The sequence below is a fragment of the Procambarus clarkii genome, chromosome 41, assembly GCF_040958095.1.
Source record: "Procambarus clarkii isolate CNS0578487 chromosome 41, FALCON_Pclarkii_2.0, whole genome shotgun sequence".
NCBI lineage: Eukaryota > Metazoa > Arthropoda > Malacostraca > Decapoda > Cambaridae > Procambarus > Procambarus clarkii.
In genome coordinates, this window is record NC_091190.1 from 13,170,049 (window position 1) to 13,178,425 (window position 8,377).

Consider the following 8,377-nt stretch of genomic DNA (forward strand, 5'->3'; position numbering starts at 1 on the left):
TACCATCATGTGACTATAATAGTAGCATGTAGCTGGGGCTACTATCAGCTCCAGTATTTGAATCGAAATGTGCTGTCATTATGTGTGCTCTCTCACATGATGGGTGCCAACTGGCACTCTCAAATAAATAAAACGTTTTGGGCAAGTTTACAGTGGATAAAACATATGAAACTGGTAATCTGGATATGCCAAAGACTTGTGTAGTAAAATTTTATATTTATTTCATAAATTAAGGCCACATACATTGGAAATAATCTGCCAAATGTTACAGGATAAAAAGTCTTATTACTGTATTATTAATAAATAATAATACGCTAGAGGGACTCCATGGAGGCTGAAGGGTGCCTCTACCCGTAGTAATTGTTGAAGCCGTAGCCTGCGCCGAAGCCTCCAGGATAGCCACCGTAGCCTGGATAAAAGCCGTTGTAGCCCCCTTTGCCAAACCCGAAGTTGCCTCCAAAGCCACCACCGTGATGGCCGCCGTAAGGATTCAAGAAACCCTGGACGGCGCCTTGGGCTGCGCCTACTAGGTTGGGAAGGAAGAACCGTTGGTTAGGCTTTGCGTCGCCTCCTTCTTCAGGTCGGGCGGCGGCCAGGGCTGCCAACACCACCACCACTACCATCACTGTTCCGTGCATCTGCAATACATGTCATCACTAGGTTTAACATTTAATATCACATTACATGACCAAAGAGCCAAAGCTCAACCCCCGCAAGCACAATTAGGTGAGTACAACACTTTGGAGCAATATTCAATAGTCTAGAGAAACATCAGCCAGCTGGTCGTGGGCGTGATGCAGGTAATTTCCGTTAACTGTCCAACAGGTAAAGGACCTGTTGATCCTTTACCTGCTGGACACATACACACAGCGTCCACGAACCCGGGTTCTAATCCCGACCGAGACGGAAATAAACGGGTAGTTTCCTTTTATATGTTGCCTATGTTCACCTAGCAAAAAAAAAGGTAGCAGTGAGTATGATAGCTGCTAGGGTATGTGGAAGGGAGAGATAAATATATAAGGAAAATAAGACATATGTCAGTAAGACAAAATAAGTCCGTACATTAGACTACCGACGGGGTTATAAAGCGCGGTCCAAGAACTAAAAGCCTTGATCCTTCTGGAACAAATGGGTAAACACCCACACGAAGCCAGAGGCATGCCACCAGACTAGCCCCGGAGCTGAAAGGCACGAATTACTGGTAAAGAGTAAAGGACATAAAATACAAATCGTTGTAAGACAGGAGCCAGGGGCTAGGCTATCGCATGGCATCATGCAAGAGACCTACAGAAATAAAGACTAACACGATCAGAATATTTGTGATGATACGCGAGCAGGGGACGTGGGTGGACACTAAGTGGTCAAATGAGCTACACTTCTGCCTTAAAATGATAGTACTTATGGCAACTGTTTGACCGGAAGTACTAATATGTACTGTTGGCCCCCACAATGTTCAAATTTTGTAGTATTAATTGTATACAGTCCAAGAAAATAGAGCTAAACACCAACCTTAAGCTTTTCTAGGACATATTATATATATGTTCTATATTAGGCAAAAGATAGCATGTATTAGGCCTAGGATTGCTTGAACAGGATAGATTCTATAGTTACATTTCCAATTTTCTAGAATGCCATTTAGAGTAATTCAGTAATATAAAACATTAACGTTTTGGGGTCCAACAGGGAATATTGGTGAAAATTTACCAAATACTTGATATATATACTATTATTTTAAGTGGATAGACTGCCACACTGACATTGAAAGTAATTTTTTCAGTATTACATTGTACAAATGTAATGGACGAAGAAGAGCTTGCAGCCTCACCTTGATTGAGTACCGTGTTGCAAGGAGAGTGTTCCAGCTGACAATGTCCAGACGAAGGCCCCGCACTGCTTTATATAGCCATGGCGGAGGGCAAAAGTTGCTAGTCAGCCAATTTAAATATTTACATATATTTTTAAAACAAAAACGTGCATATTTTAGCAGCGTTGATGTATAGCTCTTGGATAAATATAATAGTTTACCTAATAGGCATAATATTATTAATGTTTGCCTGTAGTGCTACGGTGAAAGAACAATAATGCACGTTGAATATTTATGAAGGAAGAGAAGAAGGCCTTATTCCTAGACCATTGTCTGTGATACACCTGTACACAGGTGTTCCTGAGACCTGCTCAGACCTAGAGCGTCCCAAGAGTCCTAAGAAGACCCTAAGTCAAAATACATTGAGGACCTGTCTTAAGGAGAATCATATGTACACATTCATATATATATATATATATATATATATATATATATATATATATATATATATATATATATATATATATATATATATATATATATATGTGTGTGTGTGTGTGTAAATCACGAAAATTAACACGTGATGAAAAATGTGACAGTGTCAGGCGACGGAGGAAGAATTGAAACAGGAATTTCGTTAAGTACTTTCGTATATTAATACATCTTCAGAAGGAATGATTTACAAGTCAAGTATTGGACATATATAGGCAGGAGAGAGGGGTGAAGTGAGATGAGGTGCAATAAAAAATGAATGGGAATTAGATGGATACAAATAAGAGCCACATAAGAACTGCAGAAGGCCTCTTGGCCCATGCGAGGCAGCTCCTTTTTATTCCCAACAATAGGCCCACACATGGATAATAATAGCATAAGATAGTAAATATTTACAATGAATCAGTGAGAAAAATATGTATCAATGATCCTACTCAAATCGCCCTTTAATTGATCTATCAAAAATGGGTCAAAGTTATATAAACCTCTGTAGTTCAGTGGTTTATGTAACTTAGATCCATTTTTAATAAACAGCTTCAATTCCGAAGTTGTACACTGGTAAGGGAATAAAGACTTGGGGCGCTTTATATTAGGTTTGTATTTATTCTGATTTTCCCCTTATATGAGTAATAATTTTCAGTGACTAGTTCGATGTGACACTTATATTAGGCTTGTTTATGAAAGACGTAAACTTAGCATTAGGCCCATTTTTTATAGAAAGCTAAGAAAGTGCATATTTGTGCCAAGATAACATTCAATTAAATGTAATTCATTTGATAGTAGGCCAACTCTAAAATATTTTTGAATTCACATTCAATAATGTAGTACTGAAGAACTATTTTAATGATTTCACTTTTATACACTTGTTATGACTCAGCCTCAGTAGCTTACTAGACGAGGCTATAGCCAAGCCTATTACAGCAATGACAATATTAGAGTGAAGGGCCGCTAACATGGTGAAGAAACTTATCTGAGCAAAGCCGGCAATTACGGAAAGCTTACAACAGGACTGTGACCTGACCTGGCTAGAGCAGACAACAGGTTCATTTATCATATAAGTAGCTACTCTGTTCCACTTCTTAGTCTACTGGAAAATCAGTAGAATAAGTGGGAGTTTCCACTTATTCTCATTAGTTTGAAGATGGAAATATGTAAGATATTGAGTGTGAGGAGGCGGGAGCGTCCTCCAGGGGTCGAGCGGCCGGGCTTCCCCGGCGCGTAACGCAACGTTAAGGTTAAAGTCTTGCAACTTTCACTCAATCCTCTGCAGAGGTCAGCTGTTCTTTGTAATGTTGCGAGCCTTCAGGTAAAGTAGAAACTTTGGGAAATACGAAGGCCAGATACTGGTAGCCTTCAGACGCTGAGTGGCTTATTAATTTTAGTTTTTTAAACTTTCCAATGACGCCGTTTTGAAAAACAAAAATGATCTCTGCTGAAGTTGACTGCAGAGACCATGAGCCAGAAGTCGATGGGTCGTCTCAGGAGCTATTAGGCAGTGACCGCCACCGCCCTTGCAGGATCTGTGTTGAGGGAAGGACTCTAGAGGAAAGAAGAAGAAGCGGCTCTGTAGAAAGAGGAAGAAAAAACGTCGCTCTAGAGGAAAGGAAGTGGAGCGTCGCCCAGAGGAAGTAAGGGAGGAGGAACAACAATATGCTTCCGACCGTTGTATAAAAAAAGTCAGGTCACAAAATTACGATAGAAAATGATAGGTATTTTTGCTTACTAATATAAAAATTAGTTTTAGTGATGGTGTTGAAGACAACAATAACAGTAATACACATTTATATTGGATTACTCTTCATGGAGCCCGACCGGCATTTTGACACAAAAATGAGGACAAGGACTTAAATAGCACTTCCCTGTCGACTCACCAGACCTGCACCCCATACCTCGGTCACCATGGCTTACAGGACACAGCCAGGACTTACCAAACATTTACGAATCCACTTGTGAAACCTGTATATCTTTCAATAATCATGGCTGCTATGTATAGAATTATTAAACACTGTGAGCTTCGAAACATCACAATTCAAGGCTATTATTGTTATAAACAATCTCGTAGTGCTTCAGAGCTCTTAAATTGCTTGATATATGTACACAAATACAACATTATTGTTGAAAGATATACATATTTCACAAAGGGATGCGTGAATGCTGGATGAATAATGACCCAGTTTATGAGCTCTTAACAGTTACGAGGTCGTCCACAACCTAAGGTTATTATTGTTATGGATGATCTTTCAACGAGCTCGTAAACTGGTTAATAAGTATAACGTTGTCATGATGGAGATAAGAGGTACAGGTCTCGTAGGTAAGTGCTGTGTAACTCCTGGTCCAGAAATTCTATAGCTCCCATGTTTAAGACATACATGGAAGCTGTACTTCAGTAATCATCACTACTCAGTGTTGTGACAAGTACTGACATAATATTGATCTTTTAGTCTTTTCATTAATATATATTTGTCAGTTTACTTGTGAGGGAGTAAAGTACTTCAGCATACAATAAAGGTTTTGTAATCTCGACGTCAGACAGCAGTATCTGACCAATACCATTAACCAAATCTGCCCTCATGCACTTGTGATCATCTTTATATTAAAAGTTCTTTCTCAAGTACTGCAATTTACATAAATCAAGAAAAGTGCGCTATATAACCCTTCTGATTATCTTTCTATTGTAATACCGAGAAGGTTAGAGACCCGTGAGCCAGGAGCAGATGCAGGGAGATGCAGCATCACTGACAGATTAATGCAAGTATTCACCATATATGGAGGTTTCTGGTTCCAACTCTACTAAGCTTAGCTCCCACATCCCAGCCCTTTGCTACACTTACTTGAGACGGCAAAACTATAAATCATAAATCGCATTATAATTAAACTTACTTGCATAATACACTCATTTCGTGACACCCGGGTGAAGTGCGGGCTCGGGGAAGATCTTCACCCGGGTAACGCCTGAGATCTATGTATGGCGAAGATCTCTTTACATGACCTTCACTGTTGTAAAGTATATAGCGAATATCGCGTTTGGTGAAGATCTTCACTAATAATGAAATTCCGGGCCCTGGAGGAGTGGTATGATTTAGGGGTCACGAAATGCTTGGCTCTTGTTCTTCACCCGAGCAGCGTCGGGTACTTTGCTAGCCAGGAAAGAGAATTACCAGAAGAGTAGGAAATGGAATCATAAATGAGCAGTGCGTGTACAGAGGCGGAAGAGGAGGTGAGAATACCAAGGAGGAGGTGAAATATTCCGGGAGGAAGAGGAAGAGAATGAAGTGAATTACCATAAAGAGAATAGGGTAACAATAGTAGCATCGACCTGGACCTTGGCCAGACAGCCGCCCCGGGGCGTCCCGTCCTCCCTCCCCCGACATCGATGCCTCTACTGCCCACTCTCACACCAAATATTACAATCCCACAACATTAATATAACAAATAATGTGTGTAGCTCATTATATATCATATTTGAGTGCCAGGGGAGACATTGGCGCCCCGCGTGTGAGAATGGAGAAGGGAGGCCCGGCTAATTGTGTTCGATACGACCCCTCTACATTGTGTCCAAGAAGCCTACTGCAGCAAACTGACTAACTGGCAATTCATGAACGAGGTTTTTGTCCCGTATAAAAGGGAGCAGATCACCGTTGGCTAGCAGATCTGTACACAACACCTCCTTCATAGTACTATAGGAACTATACCAGATAAGGTAAGTGTTCCTCTTCATTTAATAACCTAATAATTAACCTTAAACACTGTCAATACTGAGCTCAGATGAACTTGAATATAGATAAGCAAAATATTTTGTATTAATATTTTATTTTGCTCAAATCCAAAATGATTAATGTTAGGTTTTATGGTTCAAGGTCTATCCATTACCAGGTTCAGGCAGCGGTCGTCCAGCATACAACATTTATCCCAAAACTTAAAAAGTTTGGAATAAAGAATTCGTCAACTCCAAGTATATTTATTTATATACAGTGAGAAATGCGAGAGTAATAGTTTAACATGTGCTTTCGTGTGAGAGCTTCTGGTAAGCTCGTAGAGATGATGTTCTCCAGTGAAATACTCACGGGGAAGTGGTAAAGTTTTATCACAGTTGACAAAACTCAACAGCGTAATATAGATCACCAATATTTACAATAATAAAATATTGCATCAAACTTTTATCACTGCCAAGTGTTTTATATAATAATTTCAAGCAATATTAATTCTTTTTGTCGGAGACAAGAAGCCTGTGCATATGTATATATACTTTAGGCTTGTAACAAGCCCCTCCCCACAAGGTTGAACTACTGATATCTCTGTGTACCCAGATGATTACCAGAGTGCGTGTTAACACTAACAATGGTAATGTAACTTTCCAGCTAAAGTGAGCAGCTGAGCTTGTGACGCCTGGCGCCACTAAGGACTTTTTACTTACTAGAAAGTTATGGTTTCCTCTGGTGTTTACAGCACTTCTTGTAGCTTGTAGGGTTATTTGAAGCTTTGTCATGAAGTATTTTTGAATCATAGTATATATTATAATTTTTAAATGATGCACAAAGATAACTAAAGAAAACAATATTACATAAAAGCTAATAATCTACAAATTGATAAATTTGTAAGTTTTGTTGAGGTTCTATAAGGAAATGGGAAAAAAGCCTTATTTTCCTATATATTTTCCTTATTGCAAAAAATTATAGATTCAACCCTCAGAAGAACTGATATTCCATGGTAACATTTAAGCAAGGGACACTATCTTGGCCTTTCACTTCGATAATTACAAAAACTGAGTGTATAATGATGTACAACCTGGGACGACTCAAACTTTGTTTCACACATGTGCCCTGTAAATAATAACAAATTCTTTTAAAGTCTTTCACCGTCACTCTTATTTTATTCTCATATGATTTTCTGAACACTTCCCTCTGTAACTCTGTCCTAAAGTGTTAATTACAGGTTATGAAGCTGTGCATGACATCCCTCCCACAGATGCAACTGGTGGCGCTGGTGTCTGTGATGGTGTGTGTGGCCGGCCTGGCCACTGCCCGCCCTCAGGAGGCTGCTGGTGGAGAAGGCAGCCAGAGGACCTTGCTTCCCAATCTAGTGGGAGCTGCCGAGGGGGCCCTCTCCGGTTTCCTTAACCCCTATGGCTATGGAGGTTATGGCTATGGTAAATTTGGATACGGCGGCTTCGGTGTCTACGGTCCGCCGCCATTTTTCGGAGGTCCCTTCATCAACCCGTATTTTGGGTAGGACGAGGCGTGTAGTGCGGGGCGACTGGTGTCAGGATGAGGTGAATTGCCTCCAGAATTGTGAGTATACTGGGACACAACAATACAAAGGGTATACTGGGATCTGCGGCAGCTCTTCCACTTCAGCAGCACCTTAAGAGTCCACTGCAGTACTCTGGAGACGACCCGCCACCACCACCTGTCCTCACCACGCCAAGGAACACTCGAGGAATTTTGTACCAGCTTGGGGGGGCTCTACACTTCTACACTTCTAACTTATTAACTCTACAAAGAATAAAACAAAATAAAAAGGTCATCAATGAAATAAATATGTAGATTTTCAAGTACTTGTATTCTTTATGTTCACTCCTTCCTGAGGGCCTATGTGTGAGTGATGTAGTAGCAGTAGACGCTACTGTAGCGGCTCGTGCCCTAACTAGCACATATTTCCTGAGATTCATAAGCTATTGTGATCACTTGGGCTGTTGCTTGGAGCGGCCCACAGGCCCCCGCAGCCACTACAACCCGGCATGTTTACACAAAGGTTGATCTATACACCTCCACGATAGGAATTAAGAGGATGATAGCAAACATTGACACGTCTCAGCGGTTACTGAGGGCAAATAGTGAACATTAACCATAGTTAACGATGTTAAAGCTCAAAATATGACAGGAGACTAGGACACACAGGAAACGCCATACTAAAAGCACAATGTCACAACACTTCGTTTTATTTCGTTGACACATAAGAAAAAATTATTTGAATTATCAAAAGCTGTTGAATTAATTATCATTTATTCGAAACTATTTATTTTAATAGCTTTATATATTTTCACAATAATTTGACAAATAGGAAGAAAGGGCAGAGAATATA

At 40.2% G+C, this 8,377-nt stretch overlaps 2 long non-coding RNA genes across 2 annotated transcripts; one reads left to right on the forward strand and one right to left on the reverse strand.

Annotated features, from left to right (window-relative positions):
* Positions 1-204: 204 nt before the first annotated feature.
* Positions 205-1,877, reverse strand: LOC123761259 (uncharacterized). Its single transcript, XR_006773215.2, has 2 exons — positions 1,826-1,877; positions 205-638 (listed from the first exon to the last, which is right to left on the reverse strand). It is a non-coding gene; the product is annotated as an uncharacterized lncRNA (long non-coding RNA).
* Positions 1,878-5,943: 4,066 nt separating this feature from the next.
* LOC123761258 (uncharacterized) lies at positions 5,944-7,847 on the forward strand. The gene is made up of 2 exons (XR_006773214.2): positions 5,944-5,996; positions 7,262-7,847. It is a non-coding gene; the product is annotated as an uncharacterized lncRNA (long non-coding RNA).
* Positions 7,848-8,377: the final 530 nt, after the last annotated feature.